At 52.4% G+C, this 27,714-nt stretch overlaps 1 protein-coding gene, 1 long non-coding RNA gene and 1 pseudogene across 2 annotated transcripts in view; 2 read left to right on the top strand and 1 right to left on the bottom strand.

Annotated features, from left to right (window-relative positions):
• Nucleotides 1-27,714, bottom strand: part of LOC100226816 (uncharacterized) — a 1,189,242-nt gene that overhangs the window by 364,928 nt on the left and 796,600 nt on the right. The gene's annotated exons all lie outside the window — the stretch shown is intronic.
• On the top strand, nucleotides 1,490-5,514 carry LOC140680926 (uncharacterized). Its single transcript, XR_012052267.1, has 2 exons — nucleotides 1,490-3,981; nucleotides 5,066-5,514. It is a non-coding gene; the product is annotated as an uncharacterized lncRNA (long non-coding RNA).
• On the top strand, nucleotides 7,456-12,552 carry LOC140680959 (uncharacterized; annotated as a pseudogene).

Raw genomic sequence — 27,714 nt, forward strand, 5'->3', positions numbered from 1 at the left:
GTTTGGGGGTCCCAGGTGAGGTTTGTGGGGTCCTGAGGAGATTTTGGAGGGGTGCAGGGGAGCTTTAGGAGGTCCCAGGTGAGAATTCCCAAAGATTTGGGGGTTCCCAGGTGAAAACAGCTCGGGGGGGCTGAGGTGGGAGGGGCTGGGGAGGTTTTGGGGTGTGTCCCATGGGTGGGGGTGGGGCGGTGAGGGAGGGTCCGGGGGAATTTGGGGGGGTGGAAGCAGAAGGACGAACCCCCAGACACTGACCACGCCCTCTTTAGACCCCGCCCCATGTTTTGCCCCCGCCCCTCGCTGCTGGACACGCCTATCGAGTGCCCCTCCCCCTCAGGCCCCACCCCTCCCAGTTACCAGCTGCGGGTTCTGGCCCCGCCCCCTCCTGAAGCCCCGCCCCAAATGAGCCTTGGCCCCGCCCCCGGATAAATTTTTATCAATGGAAACCAAAAATCGCCACAAATCGACCCAAAAATTCAAACCCAGGGTGCAGGAGTGTGTTCTTTATTCTTTCAGTGTCTGTACACACCCCCCCCCCCATCTCACTCCTAACCCCCTTCTCTCCAAGATGTGACTCTCCCCTCCCCCCGCTTCTTTCCCTGCCCCCTTTCACAGACTGTTTAGTATGTTAGTCCTACCCCAAACTCCTCCCCTGTTATTCCCCTATTGGTTGCTGTTCCTATACCCCTCCCCATAAGTTCTTTTATAAAACATCTGCTCGCCCCCCCCAAGGCGTCTTGGGGCACGCGAAATAAACCGAACCTGTTCGCCCCAAGTCCCATGCCGCCTCCATCTGTCCCCGCGCCGATAACTGGGACTGCAGAGCATTTACAGGGGGACCGGCCGCCCGTTCTCTCCTCCCGCCGCCCAGCACGCCCGCGCTCGGTGGTGTCGCGGTGAAAGGGGACCGCAACGCAACAAATGGTTGCAAGAGGATGGTTCCCTCCTTCGTCTTGTAAAACAAACGGGCAAATTCGTGGGGGGCGCCCGCCTCACGGAAGAAGAAGGAGGGAAGAGGAACATCTGCGGTCGTAGAAGCTTTGCCGGACGCTAAGAGGAGCCGAGCGCCGAGCGAAAAGAATTCGGCTCCAGGACCCTTCTTTGTTCTCGCCTCCACGCACTCTACCCCACCCCCGCCGAGATCAGACATCCTGCACGGGGGCAGACGTGCTGCAGGGGCTTTGAAGGGGGGGTAGACCTACCCCAGAACAAAGAAGGCGGTTTTGGCAGCGGCTCAAGGGAGCCAGGAGAACGGCTTGTCAGGGGACAGCACCGGAACGAAACCACCAGAGGCCGATAGTGGCCAAGCTCAAGGCTTCAGGGACGAGTTTTGGGTGCAGCCGAGATCGGCTGGACTTGCCTGCAAGTCCCGGGAACACCTAAGCCTCTGGAAGAGCCAAACTGAGAAGGAACGTCCCCAGTTCGGCGCGACTTTTCCACCAAGTCGAGGAGAAGAATCAAGCTATCTCCACCCGGGCCCTAGAGGGTAAGGGGGGCTAAAATGGGGTGGGGTTCATCCCGCCGAGTGGCTGGGTTTCCCAGTTTTTTCTTTTTGCGTTTTAACCCTCGCTCGTGCTCAGACGGGAGCTGTATTCTTGCATGCGCCCGGCGGGTGAGTGGGTTTTTCGTTTCTGGGGGAGGGAGGTCCCAGGCACCCCTCACCTAGTCTTTTATGGGGACCCATATTTGATTGCTTTTTTTTCCCCTCGAAAAGTCATCTTCTCTATCCTTTCCTCCCCAATCTGGGCTGGACGGAGGGGGTAGAAAAGACACAAACGGGACAAATGTTTGAAAGGCGGCATGTTAACTATAGGAGAGTTGGTAAAAGAAGTCCTGTACACCCACGCTTTGTGTCAACATCCAGCTGCATCGGGCTCCTCTCCTGTAAATTCCCCTTTTGCTTCTGTGAAGCTCCCCAGACCCCCTTGCCCTCGGATTTTCCTAAACTTTTCCCTATCTTCCCTTGGGAATGGCTGTGGCCAAGCCGCCCCAGGCGCCCTGCCGGGTACTGCTGCCTTCCCTTGGGGATGGTGTTGGCCACGCCTCTGGGCGGGGGGTGCAGTGCACCCGGCACCCCCTTACAAGATGGCACTGGCCACGCCACTTGGAACCTGTTTTCCCGCCATGATCCTTCTTTTCCGCCCCTGGTTTCCCGCCAGCCCCACCCTCTCCCCAAGGGCCCCAACAATCAAAATTGCCACGAGGCTAGTCCCTGTGGGGGGGAGGCGGTGTTGGATGTTCCCTAATCCTTCTTCTTGCCCTTCCTCTGGTGGGACGGATCGCTGTCGAGGACCTCCCATCAGGGGACCCCCCTTCTTAGAAGATCACTCCCCTTCTCGGGTGGGGGGGTCTCCTTTGAGGGAGGGTGGGGCGGAAACCCCGGACCGGAAACCCGCCATTTTGTCTTCCCCCTGAGATGGCGGCACCCTGGTCCACCCCTTACCGATTCCCCTTATCAATCATGACAGTCACTAATCAAGTGATTGTCTGATTCCCCTATCCCATTCCTTAATGCACCCTACCCAATGTTCCCTTTTATTTAATAATCTACTTGTTGGGTTATATTTTATAGAAAGAAAGATCATCCTATTTAGTTTATACCCACGGTATTATGCCCACTCCGGAAATAAAGAATAAAATCAGACAAGCCATGTCGCCGCTCGCTGCTTCAACTCTGCTATACATCTCCAGCGTTGCGACAGCCCAAGTTTCGAATCAGATCAAGCTATGAATTCTGCTGAATGTTTTACCCCAAATTCAGAATTTGTTTATGTCAATTTTATACGCTTTGTATATTAATTTGTTTTATTGTAATTATAATTAATTTGTACTTTTCTGATGTTTTTCAATTTATTTCTGTTTAATAATTTGTAATGTTACTATATGATTTTGTTGTATTTTACATATGAAGTTTATATTGTTTATATGCAGTATTAATTTGTTTAAACGTCAGGATTCTCCTTTCTTTTGTAAAAAGAAAAAGAGGGAGATGCGGGAGTGTGTTCTTTATTCTTTCAGTGTCTGTACACACCCCCCCCCATCTCACTCCTAACCCCCTTCTCTCCAAGATGTGAATCTCCCCTCCCCCCGCTTCTTTCCCTGCCCCCTTTCACAGACTGTTTAGTATGTTAGTCCTACCCCAAACTCCTCCCCTGTTATTCCCCTATTGGTTGCTGTTCCTATACCCCTCCCCATAAGTTCTTGTATAAAACATCTGCTCGCCCCCCCCAAGGCATCTTGGGGCACGCGAAATAAACCGAACCTGTTCACCCCAAGTCCCATGCCGCCTCCATCTGTCCCCGCGCCGATAACTGGGACTGCAGAGCATTTACAGGGGGACCGGCCGCCCGTTCTCTCCCCCCGCCGCCCAGCACGCCCACGCTCGGGGTGTCGCGGTGAAAGGGGACCGCAACGCAACAAATGGGAGCAAGAGGATGGTTCCCTCCTTCGTCTTGTAAAACAAACGGGCAAATTCGTGGGGGCGCCCGCCTCACGGAAGAAGAAGGAGGGAAGAGGAACATCTGCGGTCGTAGAAGCTTTGCCGGACGCTAAGAGGAGCCGAGCGCCGAGCGAAAAGAATTCGGCTCCAGGACCCTTCTTTGTTCTCGCCTCCGCGTGTTCTACCCCACCCCCGCCGAGATCAGACGTCCTGCACTGGGGCAGACGTGCTGCAGGGGCTTTGAAGGGGGGGGTAGACCTACCCCAGGACAAAGAGAGTGGTTTGGCAGCGCCTCAAGGGAGCCAGGAGAACGGCTCGTCAGGGGACAGCACCGGAACGAAACCACCAGAGGCCGATAGTGGCCGAGCCCAAGGCTTCAGGGACGAGCTTTGGGTGCAGCTGAGATCGGCTGGACTTGCCTGCAAGTCCCGGGAACACCTAAGCCTCTGGAAGAGCCTAACCGAGAAGGAACGTCCCCAGTTCGGCGCGACTTTTCCACCAAGTCGAGGAGAAGAATCAAGCCATCTCCACCCGGGCCCCAGAGGGTAAGGGGGGCTAAAACGGGGTGGGGTCCATCCCGACGGGTGGCTGGGTTTCCCATTTTTTCTTTTTGCATTTTAACCCTCGCTCGTGCTCAGACGGGAGCTGTATTCTTGCATGCGCCCGGCGGGCGAGTGGGTTTTTCGTTTCTGGGCGGGGGAGATCCCAGGCACCCCTCACCTAGTCTTTTACGGGGACCCATATTTGATTGCTTTTTCTTCCTCTCGAAAAGTCGTCTTCTCTATCCTTTCCTCCCCAATCTGGGCTGGACGGAGGGGGTAGAAAAGACACAAACGGGACAAATGTTTGAAAGGCGGCATGTTAACTATAGGAGAGTTGGTAAAAGAAGCCCTGTACACCCATGCATTGTGTCGACATCCAGCTGCATCGGGTTCCTCTCCTGTAAATTCCCCTTTTGCTTCTGTGAAGCTCCCCAGACCCCCTTGCCCTCGGATTTTCCTAAACTTTTCCCTATCTTCCCTTGGGGATGGCTGTGGCCAAGCCGCCCCAGGCGCCCTGCCGGGTACTGCTGCCTTCCCTTGGGGATGGTGTTGGCCACGCCTCTGGGCGGGGGGGCAGTGCACCCGGCACCCCCTTACAAGATGGCACTGGCCACGCCACTTGGAACCTGTTTTCCCGCCATGATCCTTCTTTTCCGCCCCTGGTTTCCCGCCAGCCCCACCCTCTCCCCAAGGGCCCCGACAATCAAAATTGCCACGTGGCTAGTCCCTGTGGGGGGGAGGCGGTGTTGGATGTTCCCTAATCCTTCTTCTGGCCCTTCCTCTGGTGGGACGGATCGCTGTCGAGGACCTCCCATCAGGGGACCCCCCTTCTTAGAAGATCACTCCCCTTCTCGGGTGGGGGGGTCTCCTTTGAGGGAGGGTGGGGCGGAAACCCCGGACCGGAAACCCGCCATTTTGTCTTCCCCCTGAGATGGCGGCACCCTGGTCCACCCCTTACCGATTCCCCTTATCAATCATGACAGTCACTAATCAAGTGATTGTCTGATTCCCCTATCCCATTCCTTAATGCACCCTACCCAATGTTCCCTTTTATTTAATAATCTACTTGTTGGGTTATATTTTATAGAAAGAAAGATCATCCTATTTAGTTTATACCCACGGTATTATGCCCACTCCGGAAATAAAGAATAAAATCAGACAAGCCATGTCGCCGCTCGCTGCTTCAACTCTGCTATACATCTCCAGCGTTGCGACAGCCCAAGTTTCGAATCAGATCAAGCTATGAATTCTGCTGAATGTTTTACCCCAAATTCAGAATTTGTTTATGTCAATTTTATACGCTTTGTATATTAATTTGTTTTATTGTAATTATAATTAATTTGTACTTTTCTGATGTTTTTCAATTTATTTCTGTTTAATAATTTGTAATGTTACTATATGATTTTGTTGTATTTTACATATGAAGTTTATATTGTTTATATGCAGTATTAATTTGTTTAAACGTCAGGATTCTCCTTTCTTTTGTAAAAAGAAAAAGAGGGAGATGCGGGAGTGTGTTCTTTATTCTTTCAGTGTCTGTACACACCCCCCCCCATCTCACTCCTAACCCCCTTCTCTCCAAGATGTGAATCTCCCCTCCCCCCGCTTCTTTCCCTGCCCCCTTTCACAGACTGTTTAGTATGTTAGTCCTACCCCAAACTCCTCCCCTGTTATTCCCCTATTGGTTGCTGTTCCTATACCCCTCCCCATAAGTTCTTGTATAAAACATCTGCTCGCCCCCCAAGGCGTCTTGGGCACGCGAAATAAACCGAACCTGTTCACCCCAAGTCCCGTGCCGCCTCCATCTGTCCCTGCGCCGATAACTGGGACTGCAGAGCATTTACAGGGGGACTGGCCGCCCGTTCTCTCCCCCCGCCGCCCAGCACGCCCGCGCTCGGTGGTGTCGCGGTGAAAGGGGACCGCAACGCAACACTATTTGATCCCAGTTCCATATTTGATCCCTATCTCTCGTTGATCCCAGTCCCTATTTGATCCCAGTCCAGTTTATCCAGTCTCTAGGATCTCAATCTGTAGGATCCCAATCTCTAGTTGATCCCAGTCCATATTTGATCCCAATATCTCGTTTATCCCAGTCCCTCTTTGATCCCAGTCCATATTTGATCCCAGTCTGTAGTAGATAGGGACAGGCGAACGGAAGATCTCAGGATGTGACGGAAAGAAAGACCCTTCCCCCTTCTCCCTGCTTCACGTTATCTATTAACCCCAGAGCATGTAACCACACCTAACCCAGTAGTTTTCCACTCCCGACTAACCCTAGAGACCCTACAACCCCCCTCTGACGTAGCAAAGTCCCCCAAAACTATTTAAACCCATGAGATAAGATAATAAAGGCTTTTGACCGTCCACCACATTGGTGTCAGCGTGTGTCGTTAGCCCGAGTAGCCCGGGTGAGGCCGGGCTGCCATGCTGTCTTCTTGTAACCAGGTCGCCGTTATCTTTCATAAAGGCAACATATCTGGTTCTGAAACCCGGGAGAAGAAAAATTCGCTCGGGTAGCGGGAGTCCACCTGGACAGGAGCAGCGGCCGGAGCGGTCAGACCGTATCTTGGCGCAGGGAGACGTCCCAGGACCCGCGAGCATCATGGACAGCATTGCCAGGGTCGTAAGTGTGATTTATAAGCAATGGGGTATCGAGTGTAAGCTCAAAGACTTTTATCTTGCCATAGCAAGGCTATTTGAGCTTGGGGCAACTGAAAGCCCAGTGGATGCTATGCATCCGGGAATATGGGAAAAATGCACAGCCACGCTGGCCGAGGACACGAAATCCTCAGGCAGTGGCAAGAGCCTTAAAGCATGGGGCAAAGTAGAGAAAGCCCCGCGCAGAGCAATAGAAAAGCAGGAGACGTGGAGTGCGGCGCGTACATGTTTATTAGTCACACCCGGGCTCGGGGTGGGGGCGGGAGCGCAGACCGTCCCTGAGGACGATCCGCCCGGGAACGGAGATCCGGGGGGGCCCGGCGCATCACCCCCCTCCCCGGGCCAGAGGCCAGTCCCTGCCGCGGAAACCCCCCGGAAAACCACAGCTTCCCCGTCCGTCCCGCCGCCGCCGGTCCACGACCCGTTGCCGGAGGTGCAGCAGCGCGCAGAGTGCTTCTGGCAGGAGCTGGCAGGGGAAGCCAGAGGCGCAGAAACCACAGCTCGGAGGAGATCCGAACCACGCCGCCACCTCACCCCTTTGAAAATGGTGCTGGCCGCCAAGGAGAGGGGCGGGGCGCGGGCGGTTTTGGCGCGAAAACCCGGGAGGCGCGCGGTTTCAGGGACGCGCGTGCGCGGGAGAAAGAGGAGGAGAGCGGCAGAGAGCGCGGAGCCAATCGGCAGCCATGCCTGACGCCGCTACCATTTAAGGGAGAGACCTCCCCCTGCAGGAGGCAGGGCAAGCCTGGGGGGCGGGAGCGGTGCCACCCCCGTGGGGAGGAGCGAGCTCGGAGCCGGACAAAAATGCACCGAGGCCCAGAAATGCGCTGGCATTCGGCTTCCGACTCGGAGCCCGGCAGCAGCTCCGCCAGCTCGGAAGAGCTGCCGGAAGCCGGCTGGGACTCTGAGACGGAGGAAACGGAGCCAATGCGATTTAAGACAAAACCGAGTAAAGCTCTAAGCCGCACCAAAAAACAACTACAATATGAACCAGCCCAGTTTACCAGCTGGGGAGAAACATCCTGTTGGGGCTGCGGGAGAAAAGGGCATCCTGCCAAGGAATGCAGGTCCCGGCCCCAGGGAAACGGGACAGGGAGGGGGCGTGCGGGCCGCACCCAGCCTCCTCCCGCCGGGAATACAAAACGGCCCATCTATGGCAACACCCAGTGGGGCGGGGAGCCCTTATACCCCATACCCCCACAGGAGGCAGCCAGCTTCATACCCCCGCCAGCGACACAATTGCAGAGTCTCGCAACACAGCCCGCGGTACCTTCGTACCCACTACCACCGCAGACAGCGCCTGTGCCGCAGGGTCAGCAGGGGACGCCCCAGAACGGGATCCCTGGGTGGCCCTGGCCATGAAAATAGGGAAGGAGCCCCCGAAGGTGTCGGGGACATGCCGCCTTTATGGCAGTCAGGACCCCCACGTAATAGGGCTTCAGCTTTGGGCAGACACAGGAGCAGACTGCTCGATCTTGCCCCAAGCCCTGTGGCCCCGACACTGGCAATGCAAAGAAGTCCCCCCAGTGAACGGAGTGGGAGGGCCGTCCCAAGCTTGGAAAAGCACCCAATTAGTAGCTATAACGCTTCATATAAAAAAGAGGACAGAATCAGGTAGTGTCCACTCAGGTCAATCAAACCTGACCTTCAGAACGAAATTAATGGAAAACTGTGAGTTTCAGTTTGCAGGACACGCTTGTGGACCGTCCCATGATGCATACACCCCTGCTCCAGAGGGAGATGACGGACCACCAAACTGTCAGACAAAACCTGAGAGTCCCACACCGGTGAGACCCAGACATACACAGTGTCTTTGTGCAATTTTGCTGTTGGGGCTTGTGGCCAGAGGGCAAGCCGACCCAGGCCACTACCCTCACCAGCCATTTAGGTGGGTCATGCAACATCTCTCAAGTGACAAGGTGTTCAAAGAGGTTACCACAGCGAACACCCCATCCTTCGTGTTCCACATAGCCAACCTGTTTAGAAGCTACCTTTCTAACCCTAAACGAAACCAAACCGAACCTGACTAACCCCTGTTAGCTTTCCTATGATGTTAAACCCCCTTTCTATGAAGGCATTTCTTTAGACACCCCCCTCAGTTACTCCACAGCCAGTGCCCCCCACCAGTGCAGATGGGACACTCCCCGCAGAGGAATCACCCTGAGTCAAATCACAGGACAGGGCAGATGTTTTGGAAATGCAACCTTGGCAAAGCAGAAAGGCAACTTCTGCACTAAAGTTGTCAAGCCCAACAGAAAAACCAATAAGTGGGTGGTCCCATCCGCATCTGAGATGTGGGTTTGCCAGCGATCCAGGGTGAGTCCTTGTGTGTTCCTTGCCAAATTTAATGACTCTATCGATTTCTGTGTCCAAGTTCTGACTGTTCCTAGGGTCCTGTACCACTCAGACGAAGAGATATACCACCTTCTCGAGGAACCTGACAGACTCCACAAAAGAGAAATAATCACAGGCATAACCGTCGCAATGCTGCTCGGCCTGGGAGCAGCTGGCACAGCCACGGGTGTCTCAGCCATCGCGACCCAACAGCACGGACTCTCCCAGCTGCAAACAACCATCAACGAAGACCTGCAGAGGATTGAGAAATCCATATCCTATCTAGAGAAATCAGTCTCCTCGCTTTCAGAAGTAGTTTTACAAAATAGGCGAGGACTGGACCTCTTGTTCATGCAACAAGGAGGACTGTGTGCAGCCTTGAAAGAGGAGTGCTGCTTTTATGCAGATCATACGGGAGTTGTTAAAGACTCCATAGCAGAACTCCGAGATAGACTGGCTCAAAGAAAGAGAGACAGGGAAACCCAACAGAGCTGGTTTGAATCCTGGTTCAATCAATCACCTTGGCTCACCACTTTAATTTCCGCCCTGGTAGGTCCACTGGCGATACTGCTTTTAGCTGTTACCATAGGACCATGCCTGCTGAACAAACTAGTCTCGTTTGTTCAGGCCTGTCTGGAACGGGCGAACATTCTGTTCATAGGCCAGAAACAAATGCTGTAAACCAAAAACTGCGAACACAATCAGTCGCAAAAGTCTTTGAGACTCGCCTTGCGAAAATTACTCGGGTTTACCAAACCACCCTTTCCTTACCAAGTTACAAGTTTGTACCTCGCTCCAGTGCCTATATCTACGACTACCTCATTTTATATATGATTAGGGGAGGGGAGATGTGGTAGATAGGGACAGGTGAACGGAAGATCTCGGGATGTGACAGAAAGAAAGACCCTTCCCCCTTCTCCCTGCTTCACGTTATCTATTAACCCCAGAGCATGTAACCACACCTAACCCAGTAGTTTTCCACTCCCGACTAACCTAGAGACCCTACAACCCCCCTCTGACGTAGCAAAGTCCCCCAAAACTATTTAAACCCATGAGATAAGATAATAAACGCTTTCGACTGTCCGCCACATTGGTGTCAGTGTGTGTCACTAGTCCGAGTAGCCCGGGCGAGGCCGGGCTGCCGTGCTGTCTTCTTGTAACCAGGTCGCCGTGGTCTTTCATAAAGGCAACATTCTCCCCCCAAGCCTGTGAATTCAGGAGTTATTTGGGAATTTAGGTACTTGAGCTGGGCTTCTTGTAGAACTTTTACCGGCCTTGTGTTCCTCACCTTGGGGTGAATGATCCTTGCCAGTTTCACTGGTATCATTTGGTCCCTTTCTTCCAGTTATTTTAACAAACTTTTCAAAGAATGACAAGAAAATATTTTCTTTACACTGGCCACCCACAACAGCCATTTTCCTCATAAGTTCTCCCAAAAGTCACTCAGAGGAAGCTGCATCCAAGTTTCCAAGAGTTCCTCCAGAAGGGGGCAGAACCTCCTCATAGGAGGGAACCAGGCGGTTGTCAAAGGCACTTGGGGTCAGACAACAGTAGTGCCCTGAACTCACTGTGCAAAATAATGTTGCAAGCTGGTTAATAAAGTTGTTAGAGCGATGCCTGTGCCACAGTTAAGGTGCTAAGGAGATCAAATCTGAAGTCGATTTTCCTGAACAGTAAATTTGAGGTAAAGAGAGAGATGGAAAGAAAGAGAAAAGGGGGGAGAGCAAGGGAGTGACAGGGACAGAGACCTCCCCTGGGGCGGGGCAAGTGTGACATTGTCCCCTGTGTGCGTGTCCTTCCCAGGGTGGGGGTTTTACACCTGAGCCAGTTTGGGTAAGGTGGGTGGTGTTAACCCCCCACCCCGAGCAGGGATTGCCTCACTGTTTCAGGTTACAGTGTCAGATGTAACCAAAAGTGTTTTCAGTCACCATCTCCATAAACTGTTATCAACAGGTGGGGCAGTGTTCTTTATCTCTTCCATGGCTCAGCCCTGATAACGCCCTCCAGGGGGATCTTCTGTTAATGGGCCATTGAGTGTCACTGCAGGACTGATAAAATTACATCATCCCATTGTGGGATGCTCCGCCCAGGGGGAGGAACCAAGCATTCCTACCTGGATGTAATCTCACCCTTGCAACACCACGACCACCTTGCCTACTGCATTCCCAGAGGACAAGAGCTCCATAACCACCACTGGACCTTCAGAGGAAGACCAGACCCTTCTACAGGAGCACGGCTTTGACAGAATCACGTTCATCACTCCAGCCAGACTGCAGCCACCATTTCATCAGACTGCTACCACCACCCTGACCATCGGGGTGCCAGGTTATATCCTGATTCTGTGAGTTTAAACCAGTGTTTCTGCATCATTGCCTTGATATTAATTTTCTTATTCAATTGTAATTCTGGCTCAGACTCTCCCCCTGCTTTGTCTTCAAACCAGTACAATACGCACTGTGCTCATCCCCAAACGTTTGCTAGATGGAGGAGAAGGCTGTGAGGAAGAGGAAGGTGCCCTGGGACATCCAGGCAGGTGAGGAGGAAGTCAGTGCCCCTTTCCCCCTCTCTCCTGCTCCATCTCCCGGCCCAGCCTGGCCCCCGGCTGCAGGACAGCCCCACTGCCAACGCTCTGCTGACGGGGATGCACTGGGGGCATCTCCTTACCCTTCCTTGTGGCACGGAGGCAAATCCCATCCTCTCCTTGACCTTCCTCCCCCAGAGCAGGAGCTGAGGATGGAGACCAGGGAGGACAAATTCCCACAGCAGAACCTCATGGAAGAGGCTGTTTTGAGCAACTCCACAGTGCATGAATCCCACAAGGAAAACCCCCGGCGATCCTACAGGAGGAGGGGCTGCAAACCCAGCCCAGGGTGCTCTGAGGAGGAAAGACCCACCCAGTGCCAGGGAGGTGGGCAGAGTTTCAGCCAGAGCTCAGAGCTGCTGGTCCCTGAGCATCCTTGTGAGAGACAGAGGCGCTATGAGTGTTTGGAGTGTGGGAAGAGGTTCAGGCAGAGCAACAACCTCATCTGCCACCAGATGATCCACACCGGGGAATGGCCCTACGAGTGTGGGGAGTGTGGGAAGGGCTTCAGCTGCAGCTCCAAACTTGTCACCCACAAACGTATCCACACTGGAGAGAGGCCCTATGAGTGTCCTCTATGTCAGAAGAGGTTTCAGACCAGCTCCAGTCTTCTCCTGCACCAGAGGATTCACACGGATGAGAGGCCCTTCCGCTGCCCCGACTGCGGGAAGGGCTTCAAGCACAACTCCACCCTCATCAACCATCGGCGCATCCACACTGGGGAGAGGCCCTACGAGTGTGGGAAGTGTGGGAAGAGCTTCAGACAGAGGTTCAGCCTGAACTGCCACCAGAGGATCCACACTGGGGAGAGGCCTTACGAGTGTCCCCAGTGTGGGAAGAGCTTCTCCAGGAGCTCTCACTTGACCAAACACCAACGGAGGCACCGGTAAGGGAAGCCCTGTGAATGCCCCGACTGCAGGAAGAGCTTCATGCACTCCTCCAACTCCATCCTCCATGGGAGGACCCATGTTGGTCAAAGCCCTGGTGACCCACATTCCCTGTGATCCCTGCTGAGAAGACACCTGTAAAGTGGTCTCCACGTTCTCCTGGATCCCCATAGGCACCTGGATGGACACAGCGGCAAGAACACTCATCAGGACTCTGATCTAAACTATAAATTAATTGGGAAGAAGTGATTTGTTGACTTTACACCCCAAAAAATCTCACCTGATCTGTCCAATTATTTCTTCTGGTGGCATCAAGCAGTGTTGCATGACCTTGGAGGTCTTTTCCATGCAAATAATTTCCTTCTTCACCCTGTCTAAACAACCAAAACTGGGGTGAAAATCAAGAAGTTAAACTAAGATATCTTAACCTGCACCATTTACCAGGATTTGGGGGTGAATGTGGGGTTGGTTCAATGGAATATTTGGGAAGATTTGGGTGTTCTGAGGTTATCAAAGCCAGGGGACATGGCCACAGTCTCAGAGGTGTGCCAGCAGAATGTGTCCACCTGAGCCCACCTGTTCTCTAAGAATTCTGTCTGTCCCAGTCCCTGGCCTGTGTCTCCCCATTTGGGATGTTCTCCCTAAGAGCCCAAATTGCTGCTGAAGTGCCTGAGCTGATCCTGGCTGTAAATGTTCCTACCCACCAACCTCTCTTGGTCAGTGCCATGGGAGGTGGAAGTTTAGGAGCTCCTGAGGGGACTGGGAAGGGCTTCTGTCAATCTTGTGGGCATTTGTGGTGCTGGGAGGAGGCATGGAGGGGTCTGTGAGGGAGGTTTGGGTCCCTGACAGAGCTTTGTGGCTTGCAGGGAATTTGGGCAGGCCTTAGAGGAGATGGAAAGGGTATTTGGTGGTTCTTGAGGACATTTATCTTGCAGGGAGTAGTTGGGGGAGTCCTGGCTGGGATCTGTGGGGTGGTTTCAGGAGTCTGGGAGTGGCTGTGGGGCTGGGAGGGGGTTTTTGGGTAGTCATGATCCCCCAGAACCCCAAAGCAGCCACCAGGTCCCACCCCCCAAGATGCTGCTGGAGGTTGGTGGCTCCATGTTGGGGTTCATCCTCCTGGCTCTGAGGAGGGGTCCCCAGGGTCCATGTGTGTCCTGCCAGAGCATGTGTGACCCCCCCCCATCCCGGTGTCACCCCCTTGTCCCTCCCCACAGGGCTCCTGCCCCAGCTCCTGCTCCCCCAGAGGGAATTTGAGGAGGGGGCGGAGGAGGTGCACAGCCGCCACCAGGGGATGACCCTGGCCCAGCCCCTTTGTTCAGCACCAAGCTGGGCTCGGGGCTGCAGGAGGAAGAGGCCGGTGGGAAGCAGATCCTGGAGCTGGGACAGTGCTTGGGGTCAGGGCAAGGTCCTGCCCTGCACACCTGGCTCAGGTCTGACCCTGCCCAGGCAAGGGAGTGGCACATTCCCATTCCCTTGGATCAGGGCTGGGAGCAGCATTTGGAACAGGGACATGGAAATCCTGGAGTGACTGGGAGCACACTGCGGGGGGGAATTATTCCCCCCCCCCTCCCCTTCTCAGGCCGCCCTGCCAGCTGAGAAATCCTCGCTGGGCCTCGGCCTTGGCCAGCAGCCCCTGGGCTCAGCTCCTCTGGAGCTCATCACAAACCCTGTCTGCTCCAGGCACTGCTGCTGCCCAACCAGCTCCTGGCTGCTTTAGGAGCAGCCCTGGGAACTGTTTGTGTTCCCTCAGTGGCACAACATCCCTGTTCTCAGCCTGCCAAAGAAAGCTGCTGATGCCAAGTGTGGCCAGGGTGAAACATGGCTGGGACTGACGCCCCTCTCTTGGGGCCCTACAAACAGCGCTCCAAAAGGAGACCTTGGAGCTCTCCTGGCCAGCGACTCCCTCTGAGTGGGGCCTCTCTGAGCCGGGAACTCTCCCGTTTGCTGCACTCGGGGGATCCCGAACAACGAGGGAGCCTGGGCCGATCCCCCCACTCCTCCAGGCTCAACCCTTCCCTGCTGGGGAGATGCCAAAGCATCCACAGGGAGCATTTCCCTGCCCTCAGGGGAATTTCTCACAGGTGCCCTGCACTGACTCTCTGTGTCTGTGTGCACACAGGAGTGCCTGTGCTGGGGAAATGTGGCAGAAATGCTGCTCTCTGAGGGGTCTGAGTGCCTTGGGTAGCTGAGCCAGTCAGGCCTGTAAGTAAGGTTAAATCAAATGGTCTAAGTGACACTGTAGTCCCCTTGATTCCATGAGGCCCTGCCATGCTCTAATGGCCCCTTGGTTCCAGTGGGTCCCAAAGTGTCAGAACAGTCTCCATTGTTCCATGAGGCCCCACAAAGTCACTGTGCTCCCCTTGGTTCCACAGGGCCCCACAGTGTAACAATGGACTCTTGGCTCCATGAAGTGCCACGCTGTGTCACAATGGCTCATGGTTCCATGAGACCGCACAGTTTAACAATGGTCCCTTGGCTCCATGAGGCCTTGCTGTGTCACAATGGACTTGGGATTCCATGAGCTTTCCTACTGCCAAAACAGTGTCCCTGGTTCCACAGTGTCCCCATGGTCCCTTTGTTCCATGAGGTTCCATAGCAGAACCTTGGTTCCATGGCCACCTTGGTTCTGTGTGACCTTGCAGTGTCACAATGGACCTGTGGTTCCACGAGGCCTTGCTGTGTCACAATGGCCCCTTGGTTCCAAGAGGTTTCTCAGGGTCAAAATGGTCTCCTTGGATCCGTGGTGTCACAATGGACCATTGGTTCAATGTGGCCCCAGTGTGCCAAAATGGATTTTGGTTCCATGGGGTTCCACTGTGTCACCATGGACCCTTTGTTCCATGAGTTTGGGCAGAGTCACAGCTGACTCCTGGGTTTTGTGAGGCCCCATGGTCACCAAATCTCTGAAATATCAGAACAAGGCTCCTTAACACTAATTTGCTATTTAAGAGGGGATCATTTATTCAGGCCTGAGGTCTAGTGAGGGATAACTCCTAACCTTATGTGGACATGTAAATCTACCAGTGTGTTGCTTATACACAGTCACTAAATGTGAATTACAATTTACCCATTTCCCTGAAACACACCCCAAGTTCCCAGGTTCAGTCCTTGCTTTTTCTATCACTGCACTCTTGAGCCAGATGTCTTCTACACTTCCAACTGTCCTTGCTGGAAAAGCAGCTCCTGCACGCCTTGTTCCTGTGTTAAAAGTTCACAGGCACGGTAAAAATGGAATTAACCCTTTTGGTATCAAGGCCAAGGCTTTGTGTGGCCAGGCAGGGGCAGCAGGAGGCAGAGCTGTCAGCAAAGGAAGGGGCCAGCGAGGTGGGGCAGCTGGGGGATGAGGACAGCCTGCAGGGACAGAGGCGCAGGGCAGGGACACCGTGGGACAGCCTGGGCTGCAGAGGGCACAGGGATGTGCAGCAGCTGCAAGGCCCTGACAGAGCCAACCTGTGCAGCACTTTGGCCATGGCTGCTGGCCCTGGGCCTGAGGCCACGAGGGGACAAGTGACCCTTGCAGCCCTGGGGCCTCAGTGCCTCCTTGTCCCTGCTCAGCAGCCTGGCAGGGGCCGCCCCATGGTCCTGCCCTTGGCATGGCACATCCCCACATCCCAGTGCCCATCCCGGGAAGAGCCCTGAGCAATGAGGGAGGGACAGGATCTGCCTTGCCAGGGGCTGGGGCTCGGGCCTGGGCCCTTTGCATTCCTGAAACACATCCAGGTTTGGTCAGCACCAGAGACACCTTTCCCTTGCTTGTCCACAGGTGTCATCTCTGCCCCCAGTGTTCTGCTCTGACTGGAACCTGGGGACACTTTCTCAGTCGTGTCCCTCAGTGGGACCCATTAAAACTTCAAGAAACTTTGGAGTTTTAATTTAACTTTGAGTTCTTCGGAGAAGTTTTTTAAAGACACGCTCAGGGACTGAGTCTGATGTAAACAACACCAAAGCCCTGAGAGGGTCATTAAAGTTTTCCTATTCCAGTTGTGGAGAAAGATTTCAAAGTGCTTGTAAGAAATACACATTTCTATTTTAAAGGGTGTATTTTATTACGTTTCTCTTTAGATCAGAGGCAATTGCAGCATTCTGTGATTGATATTGACCCAGGGTCTCCCCTCAGGAGCTCTGGCCTGCTCAGAGAAGCTGTGCCCTGAGCTCTGGCCCAGCGGGGACAACCTTGCTCCACATTGCCCCAGCCCATCCTGTCTGTCCTCACTCACCTGGGACCTGCTGTGCCTGCAGGGCTGGCTGCACCCAGCCTAAGAGGGGTTTTCCCTTTTTTCTATGTTTGAAGCAATCTAAAACTCCTGAGTTTCCCCATGAAAACAGACACCCTCCTCAGGTGTGTGCCAGCCCAAGGTGCCACCAAAACCACTCCAGACCAGCCCTGGGCCAGCTGTGAGGGTGGTTCATCAGCCCAAGCTGCACTGGGCACTGCAAGGGGCTGTGGCCATGGGCACTGCACTGACCCCACTGCTGGGTTTGGCTGCCACGGCAGCCCTGAGAAATTAAACTGTCCTTGGAAACACTGGGGAGGACTGGGACATACTGGGAGTGAAAGTGGGAGTGAAACTGGGGGATACTGGGACAAACTAGGGACATTGTGGGGAAGACTGGGCAACACTGGGGCATACTGTGGATGACATTGGGAGGAGCCGGGAGGTCCTGAGAATGAACTTTTCTTTTGCCTACAACTCCCATCATGCCTCGCAGCCAAATAGAACCCCAATGGGGCCGGGGAGGGGAGGGGAGGGGAGGGGAGGGGAGGGGAGGGGAGGGGAGGGGAGGGGAGGGGAGGAGAGGAGAGGAGAGGAGAGGAGAGGAGAGGAGAGGAGAGGAGAGGAGAGGAGAGGAGAGGAGAGGAGAGGAGAGGAGAGGAGAGGAGAGGAGAGGAGAGGAGAGGAGAGGAGAGGAGAGGAGAGGAGAGGAGAGGAGAGGAGAGGAGAGGAGAGGAGAGGAGAGGAGAGGAGAGGAGAGGAGAGGAGAGGAGAGGAGAGGAGAGGAGAGGAGAGGAGAGGAGAGGAGAGGAGAGGAGAGGAGAGGAGAGGAGAGGAGAGGAGAGGAGAGGAGAGGAGAGGAGAGGAGAGGAGAGGAGAGGAGAGGAGAGGAGAGGAGAGGAGAGGAGAGGAGAGGAGAGGAGAGGAGAGGAGAGGAGAGGAGAGGAGAGGAGAGGAGAGGAGAGGAGAGGAGAGGAGAGGAGAGGAGAGGAGAGGAGAGGAGAGGAGAGGAGAGGAGAGGAGAGGAGAGGAAGTGGCTCCTGTGAGGCCAAGCCAGCCAGACCTGTTTCTCCTGGAAACTCTTGTCATGGGGAAATCCTTGGATATATGGAATTTGGGATGAAGAATGTCAGTTTTGACCACGGACACCTTGAGAAAAAAGAAGGTTCTTTTCCATTAGAAGGAAAGCACTGAGCCCCAGTATTTCAAAAGCTGATGAGAAGAAGCCCCCAAGAGGCCAAAGGCAGCCAGACCTGTCCGTCCTGGCAGCTTTCACTTGGGAGCAATCCTTCGATGTACTGAGTTTTGGAGGTGGAATCCCAGGTTTAGCCATGGGTGGCTGGACAGGAAGAAGAGTTCTTTTCATTAGGAAGGAAAGCACAGAGCCCCAGTGTTGCAGAGGAACATGAGTGCCAGACCTCAGGAAGCCAAGGCCAGCCAGACTTGTGATTCCTGGCATCATTTTTCTGGGAGCTATCTTTGTATTTAGGCAATTTGGGAGGCAGATCCCAAATTTTGGCCATGGGCGCCTGGTTGAGATGGATGCTTTTTAAGCAAGAAAAGCACACGGACTCAGTGTCTGAAAGGCAGATGAGAGGTGGCCCCTGGGTGGCCAAGGCAGCCAGACCTGTTTCTATTCGCAGATTTCATCGGGGAAAAATCTTTGCATATAAGGAAATTTGGGGAAGGAATCCCAGTTTTGGCCATAGGCCCCTGGAGAAGAAGGACCGTTCTCTCCCATAGGATGAGGAAGCAAAGAGTCAATTGTGACCCTGGGGTCCCATGGAACCAAGGGGCCATGGTGACACAGCAGGGCCACGTGGATCCAGTGGTCCATTGTGACACTGTGGATCCAAGGAGACCATGGAGACACCCCCAGAACCTCATGGAACCAAGGAGTCCATGGTGACCCAGCGGGGCTGCATGGAGCCAATGGTCCATGGTGACACTGCCCATCCAAGGAGGCCATTTGGACACTGCAGAAGCTCATGGAGCGAGGTGGCCATTGTGACACTGAAGAACTTAATGCCACCAAATATCCATGGGGACACAGCAGGGCATCATGGGACCCAGGAACCGCTGTTGGCAGTGCGGAAACTCCTGGAACCAGGGGCTGTTGTGGCACTGCAGCACCAACACAGCTGCTGCACCTTGTCCCCTGCCCTGCACAGCTCCTTGGGAGGCACGGCAGGAGCAGCACCCTGGGAGCCTCAGGATTGCCCCTCTGGGATCCATGGCACACACTGCCAGGGGCTGGAATTCCAGTTCTCAGCCAGGAAAAGATGTTCCTGCCCTTGAAGGCAAAGTCCTTATGGAAGAGCCGAAAGCCAAGTGCAGCAGGATCCTACAGGGACATTTCACTGCCAGCCTTCCTAACTTCACCCGTGGTTGTCGTAGCTCATGGATTGGGAATTAAATCAGGGCAGTGCCTTTGGTGGGAGCTGTCCTGGGTCAATGGAGACACTGAGAAAGAAACAGAGCAGGCAAAGGAAGGCAGGAGAGAAAGGAGGTGTTTTGGTTTGGAATGACACGTGTCTGCTAAGGAAGGCAGGGGCCTCCCCTGAAATGGAAAAATGTAGATTCTTTCTTTCTGAATTGTTATAAATTTGAAATTAAGGGGGCCTCTCTAGTAACAATATGGGAGCAGGAATAGCAGTTTTTTATTAGGGAAGAAAATAAAAAGATAAAATAAACAATGCAGTAAACCAAAACAACACTGAGAGAGCCAGAATACAACCTGACACTCTGTTGGACAGGGTGTTGGCCACAGTCCAATTGGAATTGTGGCTGCAGTCCTCCTGCAGTGTCAGGTGTGATTCTGTTGGAGAAGTGATCCTGTAGAAAAGGGTGTCTTCTTCTGAAGAGGAAGAGGCAGCTGTTCCTCTGAGAAATCCAGCCCAGAAAAAGCTTTGTTGGTGGGCCAGAATCTCAAGATTAGATGCAGGTAGGAATGCTTGGCTCCTCCATCTGGGCGGAGCATCTCACAGTGGGATGTTACAGTTCTTATCAGTCATGCAGTGACATTCAATGGTTCATTATCAGCAGATGTCTCCCCTGAGGGATTGTGGAAGAGATAAGGAAAAACTGCCCACTTAACACAGGACAACTGCCATACAGATGGCAAATAGAACACATCTTGCTTTTCAGTCTGGGACAGGAGGTCACAAACAAAATCAGCTGAGAAGGCGGCACTCTGAAAAGCAAACCAAAATTGACAGAAAATGAATGGAACAGAAATCAATAATTCTGGAAGTTTTATTTACTATCAAAATAAATCACAACCACTCAGACCCACACAATCTTAATCCCACAACCTCAAATTTAGATCTCACTTCTCCCGATCTCCTTCCAACCCCATCTCACCCTAGAGGCTGTGGAATTGAGTAATTTTGGCATGGGACTGAGGTGGGAACCAGCCGTTTTGAGGTGGGATTGAGCAATTTTGGGGTAAGATTGTGGGGTTTCCAGTGGGATTGAATAATTTTGAGGTGACAGAGCAATCCACCTTGGCTTTTGGAGTGCAAAGATATGGAGAATACTACCAGATATCCCCCAAGAACCCACAAATCCTCCAGAATACGTTCCCAAACCATAAATCCCACCTCAGATACCTCTTAAATGGTGGGACTTTTGACATCTCTGATCAATACTCTTTTTAGTCATTTTTCAGGTGATTTCAACTGATAAAGACAAATCAGAAGAAAATTATGGTCAAACCAAAACCAGAGAGCCCTTGAGCATCCCCTGGGCACAAGACAAACAAACTCAGCAGAAATTAAACTTAACCCTACATAAAATGCCTTGAGGAATATTTGCTCTTCCCACAAGTCTCTTGTGATGGAAACACAAACAAATCCCAAACATTAATAAACCAGCAGCAGAAGAAATTCTGTGGCAATTCCAAATCCCATCAGTTCCAGCACAGCTCTACCTCAGATGCTGGCAGGTTCCAAAAAGAAATACGGAAATTTGGCCCAATACAGATTATTAAAAGGAAGGGAAAGCTCTGTGGAGCTGTCACAAAGGTGACGGGAACGAAGAAAAGAATGATTCTCATATTTGGAAAAGCCCCCAAGCCTGCGAATTCACTAATTATTCGGGAGTTTAGATACTTGAGCTGGGCTTTTTGTAGGACTTTAGTAGCCTTGTGTTCCTCACCTTGGGGTGACTGATCCTGGTCAGTTTCACTGGTATGATTTGCTCCCTTTCCTCCAGTGACTTTAACGAACTTTTCAGGGAAGGACAGGAATATATTTTCTTTACACTGGCCACCCACAACAGCCATTTTCCTCATAAGTTCTCCCAAAAGTTGCTCAGAGGAAACTGCATCCAAGTTTCCAAGAGTTCCTCCAGAAAGAGGCAGAATCTCCTCATAGGAGGGAACCAGGCTGTTGTCAAAAAGGCATTTGGGGTCAGACAGCAGTGCCCTGAACTCACTGTGCAAAATAATGTTGCAAGCTGGTTAATAAAATTGTTAGAGAGATGCCTCTGCCCAATTAAGGTGCTACCAAGACCAAATCCAAGGTGGATTTTATTGAACAACAAATGTGAGGTAGAGAGAGGGATGGAAAGAAAGAAAAAAGGGGGGAGAGCAAGGGAGTGACAGGGACAGAGATCTCCCCTGGGGCCGGGCAAGTGTGACATTGTCCCCTGTGTGCGTGGCCTTCCCAGGGTGGGGGTTTTACACCTGAGCCAGTTTGGGTAAGGGGGGTGGTGTTCACCCCCCACCCCGAGCAGGGAGTGCCTCACTGTTTCAGGTTACAATGTCAGATGTAACCAAAAGTGTTTTCAGTCACCATCTCCATAAACTGTTATCAACAGGTGGGGCAGTGTTCTTTATCTCTTCCATGGCTCAGCCCTGATAACGCCCTCCAGGGGCCATCTTCTGTTAATGGGCCATTGAGTGTCACTGCAGGACTGATAAAATTACATCATCCCATTGTGGGATGCTCCGCCCAGGGGGAGGAACCAAGCATTCCTACCTGGATATAATCTCACCTTTGCAACACCACGACCACCTTGCCTACTGCATACCCAGAGGACAAGAGCTCCATAACCACCACTGGACCTTCAGAGGAAGACCAGACCCTTCTACAGGATCACCACTTTGACAGAATCACGTTCATCACTCCAGCCGGACTGCAGCCACCATTTCATCAGACTGCTACCACCACCCTGACCAACGGGGTGTCAGGTTATATCCTGACTCTGTGAGATTAAGCCAGTGTTTCTGTATCATTGCCTTGATCTTAATTTTCTTAGTCAATTGTGATTCTGGCTTAGACTCTCTCCCTGGTTTGCCTTCCACCCAGGACAATACTGAATGTGCTCATCCCTTGTTTTCCTCCCAAAACAGAATTTCCCATCCCCAGCCCTTTGCCAGATGGAGGAGAAGGCTGTGAGGAAGAGGAAGGAGCCCTAGGACACCGAGGCAGGTGAGGAGGAAGTCAGTGCCCCTTTCCCCCTTTCTCCTGTTCCATCTCCCGGCCCAGCCTGGCCCCTGGATGCAGGACAGCCCCGCTGCCGACGCTCTCCTGATGGGGATGCACTGGGGGGATCTCCTTACCCTTCCTTGTGGCAAGGAGGCAAATCCCATCCTCTCCTTGTCCTTCCTACCCCAGAGCAGGAGCTGATGATGGAGACCAGGAAGGACAAATCTCTGCAGCAAAACCACATGGAAGAGGCCGATTTGAGCAACTCCACAGCGCAAGAATCCAACAGGGAGGAAAAGCCCCGGAGATCCCACAGGAGGAGGGGCTGGAAACCCAGCCCAGGGTGCTCTGAGGAGGAAAGGCCCACTCTGGGTCAGGAAGGTGGGCAGAGCTTCAGCCAGAGCTCGGAGCTGGTGGTCCCTGAGAAGCTTCATGATGGGGAGAAGCCCTACAAGTGCTTGGAGTGTGGGAAGAGCTTCAGGCATAGCAACAGTCTGAAACAACATCAGATGATCCACACTGGGGAATGGCCCTACGAATGTGGGGAGTGTGGGAAGGGCTTCAGCTGCAGCTCCCACCTCATCATCCACCAGAGGTTCCACACTGGGGAGAGGCCCTACGAGTGTCCTGAGTGTCAGAAGAGGTTTCACAGCAGCTCTGCTCTCCTTGTGCATCAGCGGATTCACACGGATGAGAGGCCCTTCCACTGCCCTGACTGCGGGAAGGGCTTCAAGCGCAACTCCACCCTTGTCACCCACAGGCGCATCCACACTGGGGAGACGCCCTTCCTCTGCCCCGACTGTGGCAAGGTCTTCAATCAAAACTCCACCCTTGTCACCCACCGGCGCATCCACACTGGGGAGAGGCCCTACATGTGCCCCACATGTGGGAAGAGGTTTCAGAGCAGCTACAGTCTCCTCCTGCATGAGCGGGTCCACACCGAGGAGAGGCCCTTCCTCTGCTCTGACTGTGGGAAGGGCTTCAAACAAAACTCCAACCTCATCAGGCACCGGCGCATCCACACTGGGGAGAGGCCCTACGAGTGTCCCCAGTGTGGGAAGAGCTTCACCCGGAGCTCTTACTTGACCCAACACCAACAGAGCCACTGGTGAGGGAAGCCCTGTGAGTGCCCCAACTGCAGGAGGAGCTTCATGCACCGCTCCAGCTTAACCCTCCATTGAAGAACCCACATTGGGAAGAGCCCGGGTGATCCCTGTTACCTGTGATCCATGCTGGGAAGACACCTGTACCTTCTCCTGCCCCTGCCAATGACCTTATGTGGGATTGAAGAGGGTCTGGCCATGGCCCTGTCACTACATTCACTCCCACTTCAGGTCATTGCCAGGGGCAGGAAAGGGTCTCTCTCTCTCTCTCTCTCTCTGGGAAGGGTGTCCTTTCCAGGCAGGAGGAGACGTGTGGCCAGGAAGGTACAATTGATGGTGATGTAATTTCCCCTGTAAATAGTTTTTCTTATCCCTTCTGTTGTCAATTTTTTTCTAGTCCTGCTTGTTCCTCATCTCGTTGCTGTTCCCAGTAAATTGTTCTTATCCCAGCCTGGGATCTTTCCCTTTTTTCCTTCAGTGGAAGGTGGGAGGGCAACGAGAGCCAGCACGGTTTTAGCAGGAGCAGGAAACTGGGAAATCCCATTCCTGAATCCCGGCCTGTGGAAACCGAGCATCCCAGCTGGTGCCAGCCCTGGTGGCCATGGCAGCAGCCTTGGGAGTGGGTCCCTGGCTGGGGCTGAGGGAACCTCTTCACTCTGGTGCCCAGGGACAGGAGTGGAGGGAGCGGCTGCAGCTGAGTTGGGGCAGGCTTAGGTTGGATCTCAGGGAAAGGTTTTTGCCCAGAGGCTGCTGGGGCACTGCCCAGGCTCCCCAGGGAAGGGCCACAGCTCCAGGGCTCTCTGAGCTCCAGCAGCATTTGGACAGTGCTGCCAGGCCCAGGCTGGCAGTGTTGGGGTGTCCTGTGCAGGGCCAGCAGTTGGACTTGAGGATCCTGATGGGTCCCTCCCAGCTCAGCCAATTCTGTGGTTCTGGGATCCCATGACCCTGGGGATGGGAGTGCCAATGGTTGCCATGGAAACGGGCTCTGGCTGCAGGCCTGAGCTGGTGTTCATGGCAACCACCCCTGGCATGGGGTCTCCATGGAGCTGCCCAGGGACTGACCATAGCAACAGGGGCTTGTGATGGTTGCCATGGAAACTGACCATAGCAACAGGGGCTGGTGATGGTACCCATGGAAACTGACCATAGCAACAGGGGCTGGTGATGGTTGCCATGGAAACTGACTATAGCAATGGGTCCTGATGAGGTTTGCTGTGGTAATCCAGGGCATCCCTCTGGCTGCCCTGGCAGGTCTGGGACCCTGGCAAGGGGGTCAGGAACCCCCCTGTACAGAGCCCTAAGAGACACTGTCTGTGATCTCTGTCCATGGAAAAGTGTTTTCAATCTTACAGGATGAATTACACACTCTGAGTGTTTGATATGAGTAATAATTAGTGTGACACGGGTGCAAAAGTAGAATTTTAGGATTCTAGGTAAGGGGTTCAAAGGAGGCAAGATGGAGGAAATCGTGTGTGTCCTGTCCTTTTTCATCTTCTTCATGCCTTCCATGTTTCACTGCAGTGTTGGCATTTTTCTGTTGGTTTAGACTGGGGACACATTATTCAACACAGGTGGTAGGTATTGGCACATTATTGTAAATATAGCACAGGTAGTTTCTGGTATATAATGTTTGTAACTTCCCACTGAGGGGCAGAGCCCTGCATGTTGTCCCGCAAGAAAGGCCTACTGCAGGTCAGACAGAACATGTTATAGATAAGCAAGAATAAACAACCTTGAAAACCAGCACAGATGAATTATGGCTTCTTCTTTGGCAGCGGGGCTCAAAGACAGCGAATTTCGGCAATTTTGGGATCATTTAAATACCACAGATTCTGACATAAATGGCATCCCTGGCTGGGCTTGGACCACCAACCTTTCAGTTAAGAGCCGACAGTTTGCATATTAAGGTTCAGATATTTTGACAGGCCCTCAGAGGGGTTTCATGGGGACTTTCTAAGTGTCCCCAGGCTGCCAAAGAGCCGGGATGTCACAGGCACTCACAGTGGCTCCTGTCATGGGCAGACTGGGAGCTTTAGGCAAAGTTTATTAGAGAAGCTCCTGTCAGGTCAGGAGGCACAGAAAGGACCCCCAATAGCCCCTATAGATCCCCAAATCCCCCCAAGGACCACTGTTGGGTGAGAACGTCACGGGAAAACAAGTTCATGATTATCATGGTCAACAAGTTTTCAGTTTATTGGAGTCGATTACAGTTTCTTTATACAAGCACTAATTAGTTCATACATATTGCAGAAGCGAAGCTCAGGATTGGTTACCTTTCTATTAACACATATATCTCTTTGCGATAAGCCTTGCAGTTACTGTTTCTTTATACTTGATTACTTTTCTGCATACTAAGCAATATTTCATTTTTAACGAGACACCTGTATGCTCAGGGTTGTTAGGAGGTATCTGTTTCTCAAGGTTGTTACAAGACATCTGTTTCTCAGGGGTATAGTTTTCGTGCTACTAGTCACGTATTCTCACACTCTCATCAACTTAACCCTTTCGTGTCCCTTGCTGCGCAGCCATTCTTCAGCTAAACTCTCAACACTTCCCCTGTTTTCTGTATAAGCAAGCAAGGATGTGTTCCATTTTTGTTCTATAATTGACATTAAAGTCCTTTGCAAGCACTGAAATACATTAAAATTACTATAAATTACTATAACTAACAATCTTATTATCATAAGCTGCAAAAGGTGTTTAAGCCACCCCGTAATTTTCCATGATTCAAATGATAATCCAAAAAAACGTATCATCCCTCTCTAACACCTGAACATGTTGCTGCAAACGCTGAATTTTCTTGTGAATAGATTCGGAACTATTTTTCAAATTCATACAGCACATTCCTTCGAAATCTTCACACCCATGCCCATGAGCCAATAATAAAAAGTCAATAGCTGCCCGATTTTGCAATGTTGCATGTCTTACGGTATCTATGTCTGTGGCCAGTAAACTTAATAGCTCAGACATAGCATTAGCTTGCTTGCCTACCCAACATTGTAACTTTTCTAACTGAAAAAGAGCATGTCCTGCAGCAAGGCCGGGCATAAAAAGAGAGGCAACCACTTGCTCCGCGCGATTAAACAAATTGACATTATCATCACAGGAAGCATCAATGGTTGAGCACTTTCGTTGTGTGGTGGTTACCTGGCTGGTATTGCTATATAGGCCTAGTAGAGCGCTCTGGCTAGGGAGTGCTATTGTGAGACGCCCAAACGTACAAGGGCCTCTGGTGGGCCGTTGAGGAATGCCGCTGAATGCTCTGTCCCCACAGATTAAAAAGATTCCGGGTGGCAATCGGTGAGGAATTGTTGTACCTGGGGCTGGGTCTGTTTCTTTTCGAGCTATAGAGTGACACCAAAAGGAGTGATTTTGCCAATTTTCCTGTTGCGGGGTAATATTCGTTGAGAGTATTATATTAAACCAAGCACCGTTGCCTTCATTGCAATCATATTTGCTGGAGTTAATATACATGCATGAGGCAGCATGGAGCGAGCCCAATATCTCTAGCTCGTCGGGCTTGCCACTATAAGGTAATCTATCATCCCACGAGTCATATTCTTCAAGGCAGGAGCTAATATTGTTTTTACAGTGTCTGGCCATTCGGGTCGTGACTAAATAAGAGTACTCTGTCTCATTAAGTGGTACGCCAATAAGGCAGGTATGGAAGGGGGATTCAGGCTGGGCTAAGGACACACAAAAGTCTGTTCTATTTAGCTGTCTTGCTAATGAAATCCATACGTTCTGCCTAGGAAATAAGGAGTTAATGTTGGGATGTTTTACCGTAGTAGTTCTTGCGACGGTTATTAATTTTAGTAAACCTACGACAAGTATAATCCCATTGATTGGGTGGCACCTGCCACTGAATTGGTATACGAACTTCATGACCACAACAAGAGTCTAAAATGCATGAGCGTCTGTCTCCTAATATCTTTTTGACTATGTGGCGTACCTGCCACACCAAATCTCTAAGCTCTAGATCCTCCCTGTTTTCTATTCTGGCTATACTGTTCCTTATAGTATCTCCTGTTAACGCAGTTAGTGCTTGCTGCGGCGTTTCCCTATGCCAGGCAATATTACAATTAAGGCACCAAAGTCCGTTGCTAAGAACCCGTTGAAAAACCCACCAGTTACTATTACAGTTCCCACAATAAATTTTTACCCACGCTTGGTGATTATGTGCAAAGCAAGCTAAGCAAGCAGTTTGGCAATGGTGTAAAAAGTCTCTCTGTAAAACTGGGAGAAGCATTTCAGCTACTTCTTGTGCAGTTTCGTATAAAAACTTGATATTAAATTCCTCTTCAACTTCTCGCAGGATCGGTGCCAGCACTTTCTGCAGACGATATTTCCTCCTCTGCTCTGGACTGTTCATCGATAACTGCTGGTCGCGTCCACATTGCAGGAACCCACAAAGTGCCTGTTGGTGTAGAAACACATAAGTAGCCTCTGCCCCAGTATACAACCTTAGCTGGGCCTTGCCAGATTCCTGTCTTCGGGTCCCGATACCTGACCACCGCTTCAGGCCCAGGC

Source organism: Taeniopygia guttata, chromosome 30 (assembly GCF_048771995.1).
Source record: "Taeniopygia guttata chromosome 30, bTaeGut7.mat, whole genome shotgun sequence".
NCBI classification, from domain to species: domain Eukaryota; kingdom Metazoa; phylum Chordata; class Aves; order Passeriformes; family Estrildidae; genus Taeniopygia; species Taeniopygia guttata.